The 18,270-nt window shown below is 48.5% G+C and overlaps 1 protein-coding gene across 1 annotated transcript in view; it reads left to right on the top strand.

The window, feature by feature from the left end:
- Positions 1 to 11,968: 11,968 nt before the first annotated feature.
- LOC137351425 (hematopoietic SH2 domain-containing protein homolog) overlaps positions 11,969 to 18,270 on the top strand; it is a 138,010-nt gene continuing 131,708 nt past the window's right edge. The window contains exon 1 of the mRNA XM_068015871.1: positions 11,969 to 12,052. The gene's annotated coding sequence lies outside the window, so the exon portion shown is untranslated. The remainder of the gene's footprint in view (positions 12,053 to 18,270) is intronic.

Raw genomic sequence — 18,270 nt, 5'->3', positions numbered from 1 at the left:
AGAGCTCAGTGTTACTGGATTTAGAGAGGGAAAGCTCAGTGATATTGGATTTAGAGAGGGAGAGCTCAGTGTTATTGGATTTAGAGAGGGAGAGCTCAGTGTTATTGGATTTAGAGAGGGAGAGCTCAGTGTTATTGGATTTAGAGAGGGAGAGCTCAGTGTTATTGGATTTAGAGAGGGAGAGCTCAGAGTTATTGGATTTAGAGAGGGAGAGCTCAGTGTTACTGGATTTAGAGAGGGAGAGCTCAGTGTTATTGGATTTAGAGAGGGACAGCTCAGTGTTACTGGATTTAGAGAGGGAGAGCTCAGTGTTACTGGATTTAGAGAGGGAGAGCTCAGTGTTATTGGATTTAGAGAGGGAGAACTCAGTGTTATTGGATTTAGAGAGGGAGAGCTCAGTTATTGGATTTAGAGAGGGAGAGCTCAGTGATATTGGATTTGGAGAGGGAGAGCTCAGTGTTATTGGATTTGGAGAGGGAGAGCTCAGTGTTACTGGATTAAGGGAGGGAGAGCTCAGTGATATTGGATTTAGAGAGGGAGAGCTCAGTGTTATTGGATTTTGAGAGGGAGAGCTCAGTGTTATTGGATTTTGAGAGGGAGAGCTCAGTGTTACTGGATTGAGAGAGGGAGAGCTCAGTGTTACTGGGTTTAGAGAGGGAGAGCTCAATGTTACTGGATTTAGAGAGGGAGAGCTCAGTGATATTGGATTTAGAGAGGGCGAGCTCAGTGATATTGGATTTAGAGAGGGAGAGCTCAGTGATATTGGATTTAGAGAGGGAGAGCTCAGTGTTACTGGATTTAGAGAGGGAGAGCTCAGTGTTACTGGATTTAGAGAGGGAGAGCTCAGTGTTACTGGGTTTAGAGAGGGAGAGCTCAGTGATATTGGATTTAGAGAGGGAGAGCTCAGTGTTACTGGATTTAGAGAGGGAAAGCTCAGTGATATTGGATTTAGAGAGGGAGAGCTCAGTGTTACTGGATTTAGAGAGGGAGAGCTCAGTGTTACTGGATTTAGAGAGGGAGAGCTCAGTGTTACTGGATTTAGAGAGGGAGAGCTCAGTGTTATTGGATTTAGAGAGGGAGAGCTCAGTGTTATTGGATTTGGAGAGGGAGAGCTCAGTGTTACTGGATTTAGGGAGGGAGAGCTCAGTGTTATTGGATTTGGAAAGGGAGAGCTCAGTGTTACTGGATTTAGAGAGGGAAAGCTCAGTGTTACTGGATTTAGAGAGGGAGAGCTCAGTGTTCCTGGATTTAGAGAGGGAGAGGTCAGTGTTGCTGGATTTAGAGAGGGAAAGCTCAGTGATATTGGATTTGGAGAGGGATGGCTCAGTGTTACTGGGTTTAGAGAGGGAGAGTTCAGTGTTACTGGATTTGGAGAGGGAGAGCTCAGTGTTACTGGATTTAGAGAGGGAGAGCTCAGTGTTACTGGATTTAGAGAGGGAAAGCTCAGTGTTACTGGATTTGGAGAGGGAGAGCTCAGTGTTACTGGATTTAGAGAGGGAGAGCTCAGTGTTACTGGATTTAGAGAGGGAGAGCTCAGTGTTACTGGATTTAGAGAGGGAGAGCTCAGTGTTACTGGATTTAGAGAGGGAGAGCTCAGTGTTACTGGATTTAGAGAGGGAGAGCTCAGTGTTACTGGATTTAGAGAGGGAGAGCTCAGTGTTACTGGATTTAGAGAGGGAGAGCTCAGTGTTACTGGATTTAGAGAGGGAGAGCTCAGTGTTACTGGATTTAGAGAGGGAGAGCTCAGTGTTACTGGATTTAGAGAGGGAGAGCTCAGTGTTACTGGATTTAGAGAGGGAGAGCTCAGTGTTACTGGATTTAGAGAGGGAGAGCTCAGTGTTACTGGATTTAGAGAGGGAGAGCTCAGTGTTACTGGATTTAGAGAGGGAGAGCTCAGTGTTATTGGATTTTGAGAGGGAGAGCTCAGTGTTATTGGATTTTGAGAGGGAGAGCTCCGTGTTACTGGGTTTAGAGAGGGAGAGCTCAGTGTTACTGGGTTTAGAGAGGGAGAGCTCAGTGTTATTGGATTTAGAGAGGGAAAGCTCAGTGATATTGGATTTGGAGAGGGAGAGCTCAGTGTTACTGGATTTAGAGAGGGAGAGCTCAGTGTTACTGGATTTAGAGAGGGAGAGCTCAGTGTTATTGGATTTAGAGAGGGAGAGCTCAGTGATATTGGATTTGGAGAGGGAGAGCTCAGTGTTACTGGATTTCGAGAGGGAAAGCTCAGTGATATTGGATTTAGAGAGGGAGAGCTCAGTGTTATTGGATTTAGAGAGGGAGAGCTCAGTGTTATTGGATTTAGAGAGGGAGAGCTCAGTGTTATTGAATTTAGAGAGGGAGAACTCAGTGTTACTGGATTTCGAGAGGGAGAGCTCAGTGTTATTGGATTTAGAGAGGGAGAACTCAGTGTTATTGGATTTAGAGAGGGAGAGCTCAGTGTTATTGGATTTAGAGAGGGAGAGCTCAGTGTTATTGGATTTAGAGAGGGAGAGCTCAGTGTTATTGGATTTAGAGAGGGAGAGCTCAGTGATATTGGATTTAGAGAGGGAGAGCTCAGTGATATTGGATTTAGAGAGGGAGAGCTCAGTGTTATTGGATTTAGAGAGGGAGAGCTCAGTGTTATTGGATTTAGAGAGGGAGAGCTCAGTGATATTGGATTTAGAGAGGGAGAGCTCAGTGTTATTGGATTTGGAGAGGGAGAGCTCAGTGTTACTGGATTTAGGGAGGGAGAGCTCAGTGATATTGGATCTAGAGAGGGAGAGCTCAGTGTTACTGGATTTAGAGAGGGAGAGCTCAGTGTTACTGGATTTAGAGAGGGAGAGCTCAGTGTTACTGGATTTAGAGAGGGAGAGCTCAGTGTTACTGGATTTAGAGAGGGAGAGCTCAGTGTTACTGGATTTAGAGAGGGAGAGCTCAGTGTTACTGGATTTTGAGAGGGAGAGCTCAGTCTTATTGGATTTTGAGAGGGAGAGCTCAGTGTTATTGGATTTTGAGAGGGAGAGCTCCGTGTTACTGGGTTTAGAGAGGGAGAGCTCAGTGTTACTGGATTTAGAGAGGGAGAGCTCAGTGATATTGGATTTAGAGAGGGAGAGCTCAGTGTTACTGGATTTAGAGAGGGAGAGCTCAGTGATATTGGATTTAGAGAGGGAGAGCTCAGTGATATTGGATTTAGAGAGGGAGAGCTCAGTGTTACTGGATTTAGAGAGGGAGAGCTCAGTGATATTGGATTTAGAGAGGGAGAGCTCAGTGTTCCTGGATTTAGAGAGGGAGAGCTCAGTGTTACTGGATTTAGAGAGGGAGAGCTCAGTGATATTGGATTTGGAGAGGGAGAGCTCAGTGTTCCTGGATTTAGAGAGGGAGAGCTCAGTGTTACTGGATTTAGAGAGGGAGAGCTCAGTGATATTGGATTTAGAGAGGGAGAGCTCAGTGTTCCTGGATTTAGAGAGGGAGAGCTCAGTGTTACTGGATTTAGAGAGGGAGAGCTCAGTGTTACTGGATTTAGGGAGGGAGAGCTCAGTGATATTGGATCTAGAGAGGGAGAGCTCAGTGTTACTGGATTTAGAGAGGGAGAGCTCAGTGTTACTGGATTTAGAGAGGGAGAGCTCAGTGTTACTGGATTTAGAGAGGGAGAGCTCAGTGTTACTGGATTTAGAGAGGGAGAGCTCAGTGTTACTGGATTTAGAGAGGGAGAGCTCAGTGTTACTGGATTTAGAGAGGGAGAGCTCAGTGTTACTGGATTTAGAGAGGGAGAGCTCAGTGTTACTGGATTTAGAGAGGGAGAGCTCAGTGTTACTGGATTTAGAGAGGGAGAGCTCAGTGTTACTGGATTTAGAGAGGGAGAGCTCAGTGTTACTGGATTTAGAGAGGGAGAGCTCAGTGTTACTGGATTTAGAGAGGGAGAGCTCAGTGTTACTGGATTTAGAGAGGGAGAGCTCAGTGTTACTGGATTTAGAGAGGGAGAGCTCAGTGTTACTGGATTTAGAGAGGGAGAGCTCAGTGTTACTGGATTTAGAGAGGGAGAGCTCAGTGTTACTGGATTTAGAGAGGGAGAGCTCAGTGTTACTGGATTTAGAGAGGGAGAGCTCAGTGTTACTGGATTTAGAGAGGGAGAGCACAGTGTTACTGGATTTAGAGAGGGAGAGCTCAGTGATATTGGATTTAGAGAGGGAGAGCTCAGTGATATTGGATTTGGAGAGGGAGAGCTCAGTGTTACTGGATTTCGGGAGGGAGAGCTCAGTGATATTCGATTTAGAGAGGGAGAGCTCAGTGTTACTGGATTTAGAGAGGGAGTGCTCAGTGTAACTGGATTTAGAGAGGGAGAGCTCAGTGTTACTGGATTTAGAGAGGGAGAGCTCAGTGTTACTGCATTTAGAGAGGGAGAGCTCAGTGTTACTGGATTTAGAGAGGGAGAGCTCAGTGTTACTGGATTTAGAGAGGGAGAGCTCAGTGTTACTGGATTTAGAGAGGGAGAGCTCAGTGTTACTGGATTTAGAGAGGGAGAGCTCAGTGTTACTGGATTTAGAGAGGGAGAGCTCAGTGTTACTGGATTTAGAGAGGGAGAGCTCAGTGTTACTGGATTTAGAGAGGGAGAGCTCAGTGTTACTGGATTTAGAGAGGGAGAGCTCAGTGTTACTGGATTTAGAGAGGGAGAGCTCAGTGTTACTGGATTTAGAGAGGGAGAACTCAGTGTTACTGGATTTAGAGAGGGAGAGCTCAGTGTTACTGGATTTAGAGAGGGAGAGCTCAGTGTTACTGGATTTAGAGAGGGAGAGCTCAGTGTTACTGGATTTAGAGAGGGAGAGCTCAGTGTTACTGGATTTAGAGAGGGAGAGCTCAGTGTTACTGGATTTAGAGAGGGAGAGCTCAGTGTTACTGGATTTAGAGAGGGAGAGCTCAGTGTTACTGGATTTAGAGAGGGAGAGCTCAGTGTTACTGGATTTAGAGAGGGAGAGCTCAGTGTTACTGGATTTAGAGAGGGAGAGCTCAGTGTTACTGGATTTAGAGAGGGAGAGCTCAGTGTTACTGGATTTTGAGAGGGAGAGCTCAGTGTTATTGGATTTTGAGAGGGAGAGCTCAGTGTTATTGGATTTTGAGAGGGAGAGCTCAGTGTTACTGGGTTTAGAGAGGGAGAGCTCAGTGTTACTGGGTTTAGAGAGGGAGAGTTCAGTGTTACTGGGTTTAGAGAGCGAGAGCTCAGTGTTATTGGATTTAGAGAGGGAAAGCTCAGTGATATTGGATTTGGAGAGGGAGAGCTCAGTGTTACTGGATTTAGAGAGGGAGAGCTCAGTGTTATTGGATTTAGAGAGGGAGAGCTCAGTGATATTGGATTTGGAGAGGGAGAGCTCAGTGTTACTGGATTTCGAGAGGGAAAGCTCAGTGATATTGGATTTAGAGAGGGAGAGCTCAGTGTTACTGGATTTAGAGAGGGAGAGCTCAGTGTTACTGGATTTAGAGAGGGAGAGCTCAGTGTTACTGGATTTAGAGAGGGAGAGCTCAGTGTTACTGGATTTAGAGAGGGAGAGCTCAGTGTTACTGGATTTAGAGAGGGAGAGCTCAGTGATATTGGATTTAGAGAGGGAGAGCTCCGTGATATTGGATTTCGAGAGGGAGAGCTCAGTGATATTGGATTTAGAGAGGGAGAGCTCAGTGATATTGGATTTAGAGAGGGAGAGCTCAGTGATATTGGATTTAGAGAGGGAGAGCTCAGTGTTATTGGATTTAGAGAGGGAGAGCTCAGTGTTATTGGATTTAGAGAGGGAGAGCTCAGTGTTATTGGATTTAGAGAGGGAGAGCTCAGTGTTACTGGATTTAGAGAGGGAGAGCTCAGTGTTACTGGATTTAGAGAGGGAGAGCTCAGTGTTATTGGATTTAGAGAGGGAGAGCTCAGTGTTACTGGATTTAGAGAGGGAGAGCTCAGTGTTACTGGATTTAGAGAGGGAGAGCTCAGTGTTACTGGATTTAGAGAGGGAGAGCTCAGTGTTACTGGATTTAGAGAGGGAGAGCTCAGTGTTACTGGATTTAGAGAGGGAGAGCTCAGTGTTACTGGATTTAGAGAGGGAGAGCTCAGTGTTACTGGATTTAGAGAGGGAGAGCTCAGTGTTATTGGATTTTGAGAGGGAGAGCTCAGTGTTATTGGATTTTGAGAGGGAGAGCTCAGTGTTATTGGATTTTGAGAGGGAGAGCTCAGTGTTATTGGATTTAGAGAGGGAGAGCTCAGTGTTACTGGATTTAGAGAGGGAGAGCTCAGTGTTACTGGATTTAGAGAGGGAGAGCTCAGTGTTACTGGATTTAGAGAGGGAGAGCTCAGTGATATTGGATTTAGAGAGGGACAGCTCAGTGATATTTGATTTGGAGAGGGAGAGCTCAGTGTTACTGGATTTCGGGAGGGAGAGCTCAGTGATATTCGATTTAGAGAGGGAGAGCTCAGTGTTCCTGGATTTAGAGAGGGAGAGCTCAGTGTTACTGGATTTAGAGAGGGAGAGCTCAGTGTTACTGGATTTAGAGAGGGAGAGCTCAGTGTTACTGGATTTAGAGAGGGAGAGCTCAGTGTTACTGGATTTAGAGAGGGAGAGCTCAGTGTTACTGGATTTAGAGAGGGAGAGCTCAGTGTTACTGGATTTAGAGAGGGAGAGCTCAGTGTTACTGGATTTAGAGAGGGAGAGCTCAGTGTTACTGGATTTAGAGAGGGAGAGCTCAGTGTTACTGGATTTAGAGAGGGAGAGCTCAGTGTTACTGGATTTAGAGAGGGAGAGCTCAGTGTTACTGGATTTAGAGAGGGAGAGCTCAGTGTTACTGGATTTAGAGAGGGAGAGCTCAGTGTTACTGGATTTAGAGAGGGAGAGCTCAGTGTTACTGGATTTAGAGAGGGAGAGCTCAGTGTTACTGGATTTAGAGAGGGAGAGCTCAGTGTTACTGGATTTAGAGAGGGAGAGCTCAGTGTTACTGGATTTAGAGAGGGAGAGCTCAGTGTTACTGGATTTAGAGAGGGAGAGCTCAGTGTTACTGGATTTAGAGAGGGAGAGCTCAGTGTTACTGGATTTAGAGAGGGAGAGCTCAGTGTTACTGGATTTAGAGAGGGAGAGCTCAGTGTTACTGGATTTAGAGAGGGAGAGCTCAGTGTTACTGGATTTAGAGAGGGAGAGCTCAGTGTTACTGGATTTAGAGAGGGAGAGCTCAGTGTTACTGGATTTAGAGAGGGAGAGCTCAGTGTTACTGGATGTAGAGAGGGAGAGCTCAGTGTTACTGGATTTAGAGAGGGAGAGCTCAGTGTTACTGGATTTAGAGAGGGAGAGCTCAGTGTTATTGGATTTTGAGAGGGAGAGCTCAGTGTTATTGGATTTTGAGAGGGAGAGCTCAGTGTTACTGGGTTTAGAGAGGGAGAGCTCAGTGTTACTGGGTTTAGAGAGGGAGAGCTCAGTGTTACTGGGTTTAGAGAGGGAGAGCTCAGTGTTACTGGGTTTAGAGAGGGAGAGCTCAGTGTTATTGGATTTAGAGAGGGAGAGCTCAGTGATATTGGATTTGGAGAGGGAGAGCTCAGTGATATTGGATTTGGAGAGGGAGAGCTCAGTGCTACTGGATTTAGAGAGGGAGAGCTCAGTGTTATTGGATTTAGAGAGGGAGAGCTCAGTGTTATTGGATTTAGAGAGGGAGAGCTCAGTGTTACTGGATTTAGAGAGGGAGAGCTCAGTGTTACTGGATTTAGAGAGGGAGAGCTCAGTGTTACTGGATGTAGAGAGGGAGAGCTCAGTGTTACTGGATTTAGAGAGGGAGAGCTCAGTGTTACTGGATTTAGAGAGGGAGAGCTCAGTGTTATTGGATTTTGAGAGGGAGAGCTCAGTGTTATTGGATTTTGAGAGGGAGAGCTCAGTGTTACTGGGTTTAGAGAGGGAGAGCTCAGTGTTACTGGGTTTAGAGAGGGAGAGCTCAGTGTTACTGGGTTTAGAGAGGGAGAGCTCAGTGTTATTGGATTTAGAGAGGGAGAGCTCAGTGATATTGGATTTGGAGAGGGAGAGCTCAGTGTTACTGGATTTAGAGAGGGAGAGCTCAGTGTTATTGGATTTGGAGAGGGAGAGCTCAGTGATATTGGATTTGGAGAGGGAGAGCTCAGTGCTACTGGATTTAGAGAGGGAGAGCTCAGTGTTATTGGATTTAGAGAGGGAGAGCTCAGTGTTATTGGATTTAGAGAGGGAGAGCTCAGTGTTACTGGATTTAGAGAGGGAGAGCTCAGTGTTACTGGATTTAGAGAGGGAGAGCTCAGTGTTACTGGATTTAGAGAGGGAGAGCTCAGTGTTACTGGATTTAGAGAGGGAGAGCTCAGTGTTACTGGATTTAGAGAGGGAGAGCTCAGTGTTACTGGATTTAGAGAGGGAGAGCTCAGTGTTACTGGATTTAGAGAGGGAGAGCTCAGTGTTACTGGATTGAGAGAGGGAGAGCTCAGTGTTACTGGATTGAGAGAGGGAGAGCTCAGTGTTACTGGATTGAGAGAGGGAGAGATCAGTGTTACTGGATTTAGAGAGGGAGAGCTCAGTGTTACTGGATGTAGAGAGGGAGAGCTCAGTGTTACTGGATTTAGAGAGGGAGAGCTCAGTGTTACTGGATTTAGAGAGGGAGAGCTCAGTGTTACTGGATTTTGAGAGGGAGAGCTCAGTGTTACTGGATTTTGAGAGGGAGAGCTCAGTGTTACTGGGTTTAGAGAGGGAGAGCTCAGTGTTACTGGGTTTAGAGAGGGAGAGCTCAGTGTTACTGGGTTTAGAGAGGGAGAGCTCAGTGTTATTGGATTTAGAGAGGGAAAGCTCAGTGATATTGGATTTGGAGAGGGAGAGCTCAGTGTTACTGGATTTAGAGAGGGAGAGCTCAGTGTTATTGGATTTGGAGAGGGAGAGCTCAGTGATATTGGATTTGGAGAGGGAGAGCTCAGTGTTACTGGATTTAGAGAGGGAGAGCTCAGTGTTATTGGATTTAGAGAGGGAGAGCTCAGTGTTATTGGATTTAGAGAGGGAGAGCTCAGTGTTACTGGATTTAGAGAGGGAGAGCTCAGTGTTACTGGATTTAGAGAGGGAGAGCTCAGTGTTACTGGATTTAGAGAGGGAGAGCTCAGTGTTACTGGATTTAGAGAGGGAGAGCTCAGTGTTACTGGATTTAGAGAGGGAGAGCTCAGTGTTACTGGATTTAGAGAGGGAGAGCTCAGTGTTACTGGATTTAGAGAGGGAGAGCTCAGTGTTACTGGATTTAGAGAGGGAGAGCTCAGTGTTACTGGATTTAGAGAGGGAGAGCTCAGTGTTACTGGATTTAGAGAGGGAGAGCTCAGTGTTACTGGATTTAGAGAGGGAGAGCTCAGTGTTACTGGATTTAGAGAGGGAGAGCTCAGTGTTACTGGATTTAGAGAGGGAGAGCTCAGTGTTACTGGATTTAGAGAGGGAGAGCTCAGTGTTACTGGATTTAGAGAGGGAGAGCTCAGTGTTACTGGATTTAGAGAGGGAGAGCTCAGTGTTACTGGATTTAGAGAGGGAGAGCTCAGTGTTACTGGATTTAGAGAGGGAGAGCTCAGTGTTACTGGATTTAGAGAGGGAGAGCTCAGTGTTACTGGATTTAGAGAGGGAGAGCTCAGTGTTACTGGATTTAGAGAGGGAGAGCTCAGTGTTACTGGATTTAGAGAGGGAGAGCTCAGTGTTACTGGATTTAGAGAGGGAGAGCTCAGTGTTACTGGATTTAGAGAGGGAGAGCTCAGTGTTACTGGATTTAGAGAGGGAGAGCTCAGTGTTACTGGATTTAGAGAGGGAGAGCTCAGTGTTACTGGATTTAGAGAGGGAGAGCTCAGTGTTACTGGATTTAGAGAGGGAGAGCTCAGTGTTACTGGATTTAGAGAGGGAGAGCTCAGTGTTACTGGATTTAGAGAGGGAGAGCTCAGTGTTACTGGATTTAGAGAGGGAGAGCTCAGTGTTACTGGATTTAGAGAGGGAGAGCTCAGTGTTACTGGATTTAGAGAGGGAGAGCTCAGTGTTACTGGATTTAGAGAGGGAGAGCTCAGTGTTATTGGATTTTGAGAGGGAGAGCTCAGTGTTATTGGATTTTGAGAGGGAGAGCTCAGTGTTATTGGATTTTGAGAGGGAGAGCTCAGTGTTATTGGATTTTGAGAGGGAGAGCTCAGTGTTACTGGATTTAGAGAGGGAGAGCTCAGTGTTACTGGATTTGGAAAGGGAGAGCTCAGTGTTACTGGATTTAGAGAGGGAGAGCTCAGTGTTACTGGATTTAGAGAGGGAGAGCTCAGTGTTACTGGATTTAGAGAGGGAGAGCTCAGTGTTATTGGATTTAGAGAGGGAGAGCTCAGTGTTATTGGATTTAGAGAGGGAGAGCTCAGTGATATTGGATTTGGAGAGGGAGAGCTCAGTGTTACTGGATTTAGAGAGGGAAAGCTCAGTGATATTGGATTTAGAGAGGGAGAGCTCAGTGTTATTGGATTTAGAGAGGGAGAGCTCAGTGTTATTGGATTTAGAGAGGGAGAGCTCAGTGTTACTGGATTTAGAGAGGGAGAGCTCAGTGATATTGGATTTAGAGAGGGAGAGCTCCGTGATATTGGATTTAGAGAGGGAGAGCTCAGTGTTATTGGATTTAGAGAGGGAGAGCTCAGTGTTATTGGATTTGGAGAGGGAGAGCTCAGTGTTACTGGATTTAGGGAGGGAGAGCTCAGTGTTGTTGGGTTTGGAAAGGGAGAGCTCAGTGTTACTGGATTTAGGGAGGGAGAGCTCAGTGTTACTGGATTTAGGGAGGGAGAGCTCAGTGTTACTGGATTTAGTGAGGGAGAGCTCAGTGTTATTGGATTTAGAGAGGGAGAACTCAGTGATATTGGATTTAGAGAGGGAGAGCTCAGTGTTACTGGATTTAGAGAGGGAGAGCTCAGTGTTATTGGATTTAGTGAGGGAGAGCTCAGTGTTATTGGATTTAGTGAGGGAGAGCTCAGTGTTACTGGATTTAGTGAGGGAGAGCTCAGTGTTACTGGATTTAGTGAGGGAGAGCTCAGTGTTATTGGATTTAGAGAGGGAGAGCTCAGTGTTACTGGATTTAGGGAGGGACATTGCTTTGAGTAAACAGTAACGGCTCATTGAAATTCTGAGAACGATCTCATAAATTGAATGAACATGTGACGTGGCAATATTAAAATGAAAAGCTCCGAGAGCAGGAAGTGGATATTCAACATCCTAATTGTTTAATCTTTACATCAGTAATACATTTTCAACAACTAAGCCAATTAGAAGATTATTTTTCATTTTAAATGGCAATGGTGTGAAAATTGGCTGAAGTGCAGGAAAATGGCATTGCATTTAATGAGACAGGGCTTTAATAAAGAACTGCTTTCTGTTTTCAGAAGGTGATGATGGAGCAGCACACAAGTACCGAGAAATTACTGGTGTAAGTCACTTACTTCATAAGTTCCTCTTTGTGCTGTTGAAGGGCCTCTAGCCCATGTTCCCAATAATTTCCCCTTCACTGGCTGTTTGTTGCGCTGTGGTCCCTTTAAGAATACAGTCCAGCCACACATGCACACATCTTAAAGGGACCGCTTGTTGTACCTGTTTGTTCCCTGCGCGGCAGTGCACCCATACATTAGTCTCTATGCCGTAGATGGATCACTGGAATGGTGCAAATCCCCAGGAAAAATGGGCTGCTATCTTCCTCAACAGGCAGAATAACAGGAGCCAGAGTTCTGCAGCTGAATGGCAAAGGGAAAATGCTTTTCAGCTACAGATTAGCTTTCTCCCCACACAGTGAGGGATTGAAACAGTTAATTCTTTTGGCGTTTAATGACTCTGAGAATTGGAAAAGCTGGGAGATGCCACTTCCTGGTATGAGTCAGAGCACCTGAAGAGAGCTCCACCTAGCACAGCACAGGTAAGCACACACTGAAAGAAATTGTTTCAGAATCATGCAAGCTCGGAAGATCATCGAGACAGATTGCAGTGTTAGTTAAACACAACTATTTGTGTACAGGAGTGCGGCGAGCAGGGTTCTAAGGACCAGACCAGGTGCATCTTGGCCCGGGGACCAACATTTGAAGGTTAGTGATGTCATTATGGAGAAATCACCCGGCACTTGGTAACGTTCTGACAAATTGAAAGAGAGCAAACCTAATATTTGTATTTAAACAAGGAAGACAAGTCTGTCTGAGGTGGCTATAGGCCCACAAGCTAGTGTTAACGACCGGTTAAAATGATCGAAACTATTGTACAGAACACTAGATACACTAACTAGAGGGAGATCCAGTGAGATATCTCTACTGATAGAGGCAGGAGAGGCGGTGGCATAGTCCTATTCTTGCTGTACTCGTAACCCAAAGACCCAGGGGTTTTCTCTGGGGACATGGGTTCGAATCCCACCACAGCAGAAGGTGGAATTTGAATTCAATTAATAAATCTGGAATTATAAGCTAGTCTAATGATGGCCATGAAACCATTGTCGATTGTTGTTAAAAAAAAAACATCCTTTAGGGAAGGAAATCTGCTGTCCTTCCCTGGTCTGGCCTACATGTGATTCCAGACCCACAGCAATATTTCTTTCTTTTTCTTTTGGGCCTCCTTATCTCGAGAGACAATGGATACGCGCCTGGAGGTGGTCAGTGGTTTGTGAAGCAGCGCCTGGAGTGGCTATAAAGGCCAATTCTGGAGTAACAGGCTCTTCCACAGGTTCTGCAGAGAAATTTGTTTGTTGGGGCTGTTGGACAGTTGGCTCTCCCCTTGCGCCTCTGTCTTTTTTCCTGCCAACTACTAAGTCTCTTCGACTCGCCACAATTTAGCCCTGTCTTTATGGCTGCCCGCCAGCTCTGGCGAATGCTGGCAACTGACTCCCACGACTTGTGATCAATGTCACACGATTTCATGTCGCGTTTGCAGACGTCTTTATAACGGAGACATGGACGGCCGGTGGGTCTGATACCAGTGGTGAGCTCGCTGTACAATGTGTCTTTGGGGATCCTGCCATCTTCCATGCGGCTCACATGGCCAAGCCATCTCAAGCGCCGCTGACTCAGTAGTGTGTATAAGCTGGGGATGTTGGCCGCTTCAAGGACTTCTGTGTTGGAGATATAGTCCTGCCACCTGATGCCAAGTATTCTCCGAAGGCAGCGAAGATGGAATGAATTGAGACGTCGCTCTTGGCTGGCATACGTTGTCCAGGCCTCGCTGCCGTAGAGCAAGGTACTGAGGACACAGGCCTGATACACTCGGACTTTTGTGTTCGAGTGTACAGCAAGAATATGGTTGACTATTAAATACCTTCTGAAATGGCCTAGCAAGCCACTCAGTTGTATCTAAGGGCTATGAAGTCAATAAAACAGAATGAAACCGGACAGACTACCCAGCATCGACCTAGGCACCGGAAACGACATGGGCTCTGCAAGGTCCTATTTACTAACATCTGGGGGCCTGTGCCAAAGTTGGGAGAGCTGTCCCACAGACTAGTCAAGCAACAGCCTGACACAGTTATACTCACGGAATCATATTTTGCAGATAATGTCCCAGACACTGCCATCACCATTCCCAGGTATGTCCCGTCCCACCGGCAGGACAGACCCACCAGAGGTGACATACAGTCGGGAGGGAGTTGCCCTGGGAGTCTTCGACATTGTCTCCGGATCCCATGAACCCTCATGGCATCAGGTCAAACATGGGCAAGGAAACCTCCTGCTCATTACCACCTACCACCCTCCCTCAGCTGATGAGTCAGTACTCCATGTTGAACACCACTTGGAGGAAGCACTGAGGGTGTTAAGGGTGCAAAATTTACTTTGGGTGGGGGTCTTCAATGTCCATCACCAAGAGTGGCTCAGTAGCACCACTACTGACTGAGCTGGCCGAGTCCTAAAGGACATATCTGCTAGACTGGGTATGCGGCAGGTGGTGAGGGAACCAACAAGAGGGAAAAACATATTTGACCTCGTCCTCACCAATCTGCCTGCTGCAGAGGCACCTGTCCATGACAGTATTGGTAGGAGTGACCACCGCACAGTCCTTGTGGAGACCAAGTCCCGCCTTCACATTGAGGATACCATCCATCGTGTTGTGTGGCACTATCACCGTGCTAAATGGAATAGATTTCAAACAGATCTAGCAATGCAAAACTGGGCATCTATGAGGCGCTGTGGGCCAGCAGCAGCAGCAGAATTGTACTCAACCACAATCTGTAACCTCATGGTCCGGCATATCCCCCACTCTACTGTTACCATCAAGCCAGGAGACCGACCCTGATTCAATGAAGAGTGCAGGAGGGCATGCCAGGAGCAGCACCTCAAAATGAGGTGTCAACCTGGTGAAGCTACAACACAGGACTATCTGCGTGCCAAACTGCGTAAGCAGCATGCGATAGACAGAGCGAAGTGATCCCATAACCAACGGATCAGATCTTAGCTCTGCAGTCCTGCCACATCCAGTCGTGAATGGTGGTGGACAATTAAACAACTAACTGGAGGAGGTGGCTCCACAAATATCCCCATCCTCAATGATGGGGGAGCCCAGCACATCAGTACAAAAGATAAGGTTGAAGTATTTGCAACAATCTTCGGCCAGAGGTGCTGAGTTGTTGATCCATCTTGGCCTCCTCCTGAAGTCCCCTGCATCTCAGATGCCAGACTTCAGCCAATTCGATTCACTCTGTGTGATATCAAGCAACGACTGAAGGCACTGGATACTGCAAAGACCATGGGCCCTGACAATATTCCGGCAATAGTACTGAAGACCTGTGCTCCAGAACTTTCCGTGCCCCTCGCCAAGCTGTTCCAGTACAGCTACAATACTGGTATCTACCCGGCAATGTGGAAAATTGCCCAGGTATGTCCTGTACATAAAAAGCAGGACAAATCCAATCCAGCCAATTGCCGCCCCATCAGTCGACTCTCAATCATCAATAAAGTGATGGAAGATGTCATCGACAGTGCTATCAAGCGGCACTTGCTTAGCAATAACCTGCTCAGTGATGTTCAGTTTGGGTTCCGCCAGGGCCACTCAGCTCCTGACATCATTACAGCCTTGGTTCAAACAAGGACAAAGGGGCTGAACTGAAGAGGTGAGGTGAGAGTGACTGCCCTTGACATCAAGGCAGCATTTGACTGATTTTGGCATCAAGGAGCCCTAGCAAAACTGAGGTCAATGGGAATCGGGGGAAAACCCTCTGCTGGCTGGAGTCACACCTAATGCAAAGGAAGATGGTTGTGGTTGTTGGAGGTCAATCATCTCAGCTCCAGGACATCACTGCAGGGGTTCCTTAGGGTAGTGTCCTAGGCCCAGCCATCTTCAGCTGCTTCATCAATGACCTTCCTTCAATCATATGGTCAGAAGTGGGAATGTTTGCTGATGATTACACAATGTTCAGCACCATTCATGACTCCTCAGATACTGAAGCAGTCTGTGTAGAAATGCAGTAAGACCTGGACAATATCCAAGCTTGGGCTGATAAGTGGCAAGTAACATACACAACACACAAGTGCCAGGCAATGACCATCTCCAACAAGAGAGAATCCAACCATCTCCCCTTGACATTCAATGGCATTAGCATCGCTGAATCCCCCACTATCAACATCCTAGGAGTTACCTTTGACCAGAAACTGAACTGGAGTAGCCATATAAATACGATGGCTACAAGAGCATGTCAGAGGCTAGGAATCCTGCAGCGAGTAACTCACCTCCTGACTCCCCAAAGCCTGTCCATCATCTACAAGGCACAAGTTAGGAGTGTGATGGAATACTGTCCACTTGTCTGGATGGGTGCAGCTCCAACAACACTCAAGAAGCTCAACACCATCCAGGACAAAGCAGCCCACTTGATTGGCACCCCATCCACAAACATTCACTCCCTCCACCACCGCACACAGTGGCAGCAGTGTGTACCATCTACAAGATGCACTGCAGCAATGCACCAAGGCTCCTTAGACAGCACCTTCCAAACCCGTGACCTCTACCAACTAGAAGGACAAGGGCAGCAAATGCATGGGAACACCACCACCTGCAAGTTTGCCTCCAAGTCACACACCATCCTGACTTGGAACTATATCGCCGTTCCTTCACTATCGCTGGGTCAAAATCCTGGAACGGCCTTCATAATAGGACTGTGGCTACACCTACCCCACATGGACTGCAGCAGTTCAAGAAGGCAGCTCAACACCACCTTCTCAAGGGCAGTTAGGGATGGGCAATAAATGCTGGACTGGCCAATGACACCCACATCCCATGAATGAAAAAGGAAAGACTATTGAAACTCACAATCAACTATCGGTTAGAATTTCAAAAACGTATGGGATGATTGCAGGTGGAAATCTCTTAATTAAATTAAAACCTAGGGGGATGTAAAACATAGGAAAAACATGAGACTAGATGAAGAGAAAGATCTGGTGAGAGGGACAGTGTGTGGCATGGATTCTCTCTGGGCTGGGTTTCTCTGGGCTGGAGTGCAGTGTGTGGCATGGAGTCCCTCTGGGCTGGGGTCCCTCTGGGCTGGAGTGCAATGTGTGGAGTGGAGTCTCTCTGGGCTGGGCTGGGGTGCAGTGTGTGGAGTGGGGTCTGTCTGGGCTGGGCTGGGGTGCAGTGTGTGAAGTGCAGTCTCTGGGCTGGGGTGCAGTGTGTGGCGTGGAGTCTCTCTGGGCTGGGGTGCAGTGTGTGAAGTGAAGTCTCTCCGGGCTGGGTTGCAGTATGTGGAGTGGGATCTCTCTGGGCTGGGCTGGGCTACAGTGTGTGGAGTGGAGTCTCTCTGGGCTGGGGTGCAGTGTGTGGAGTGGAGTTTCTCTGGGCTGGGGTGCAGTGTGTGGAGTGGTGTCTCTCTTGGCTGGGCTGGGGTGCAGTGTGTGAAGTGGGGTCTCTCTGGGCTGGGGTGCAGTGTGTGGAGTCGAGTCTATCCCGGCTGGGCTGGGGTGCAGTGTGTGGAGTGGAGTCTCGCTGGGCTGGGCTGCGGTGCAGTGTGTGGAGTGGGGTCTCTCTGGGCTGGGATGGGGTGCAGTGTGTGGAGTGGAGTCTCTCTGGGCTGGGGTGGGGTGCAGTGTGTGGAGTGGGGTCTCTCTGGGCTGGGTTGCAGTGTGTGGAGTGGGGTCTGTCTGGGCTGGGCTGGGGTGCAGTGTGTGGCGTGGAGTCTCTCTGAGCTGGGCTGGGGTGCAGTGTGTGGAGTGGGGTCTGTCTGGGCTGGGCTGGGGTGCAGTGTGTGGCGTGGAGTCTGTCTGGGCTGGGCTGGGATGCAGTGTGTGGAGTGGAGTCTCTCTGAGCTGGGCTGGGGAGCAGTGTATGGAGTGGGATCTCTCTGGGCTGGGGTGGGGTGCAGTGTGTGGAGTGGAGTCTCTCTGGGCTGGGCTGGGGTGCAGCGTGTGGAGTGGAGTCTCTCTGGGCTGGGCTGGGGTGCAGTGTGTGGAGTGGGGTTTCTCTGGGCTGGGCCGGGCTGCAGTGTGTGGAGTGGGGTCTCTCTGGGCTGGGCTGGGGTGCAGTGTGTGGAGTCGAGTCTGGTTGGGCTGGGGTGCAGTGTGTGGAGAGGGGTCTCGCTGGGCTTGGGTGCAGTGTGTGGAGTGGGGTCTCTCTGGGCTTGGGTGGGGTGCAGTGTGTGGAGTGGGGTCTTTCTGGGCTAGGCCGGGGTGCAGTGTGTGGAGTGGGGTCACTCTGGGCTGGGCTGGGGAGCAGTGTGTGGAGTGGAGTCTCTCTGGGCTGGGGTGGAGTGGAGTCTCACTGGGCTGGGCTGGGGTGCAGTGGGTGGAGTGGAGTTTCTCTGGGCTGGGCTGGTGTGCAGAGTGTGGAGTGGGGTCTCTCTGGGCAGGGGTGGGGTGCAGTGTGTGGAGTGGAGTCTCTCTGGGCTGGGCTGGGGTACATACAGTGTGTGGAGTGGGGTCTCTCTGGGCTGGGCTGGGGTACAGTGCGTGGAGTGGGGTCTCTCGAGGCTGGGTTGCAGTGTGTGGAGTGGATTCTCTCCGGGCTGGGTTGCAGTGTGTGGAGTGGGGTCTCTCTGGGCTGGGCTGGGGTGCAGTGTGTGAAGTGGGGTCTCTCTGGGCTGGGGTGCAGTGTGTGGAGTGGGGTCTCTCTGGGCTGGGCTGGGGTGCAGTGTGTGGAGTGGTTTCTCTGGGCTGGGCTGCAGTGTGTGGAGTGGGGTCTCTCTGGGCTGGGGTGCAGTGTGTGAAGTGGGGTCTCTCTGGGCTGGGGTGCAGTTTGTGGAGTGGGGTCTCTCTGGGCTGGGTTGCAGTGCGTGGAGTGGGGTCTCTCTGGGCTGGGTTGCAGTGTGTGGAGTGGGGTCTCTCTGGGCTGGGTTGCAGTGTGTGGA

The sequence above is a fragment of the Heterodontus francisci genome, chromosome 36, assembly GCF_036365525.1.
Source record: "Heterodontus francisci isolate sHetFra1 chromosome 36, sHetFra1.hap1, whole genome shotgun sequence".
In the NCBI taxonomy this organism is placed as follows: domain Eukaryota; kingdom Metazoa; phylum Chordata; class Chondrichthyes; order Heterodontiformes; family Heterodontidae; genus Heterodontus; species Heterodontus francisci.
This window is presented reverse-complemented; position numbering and strand designations above follow the sequence as displayed.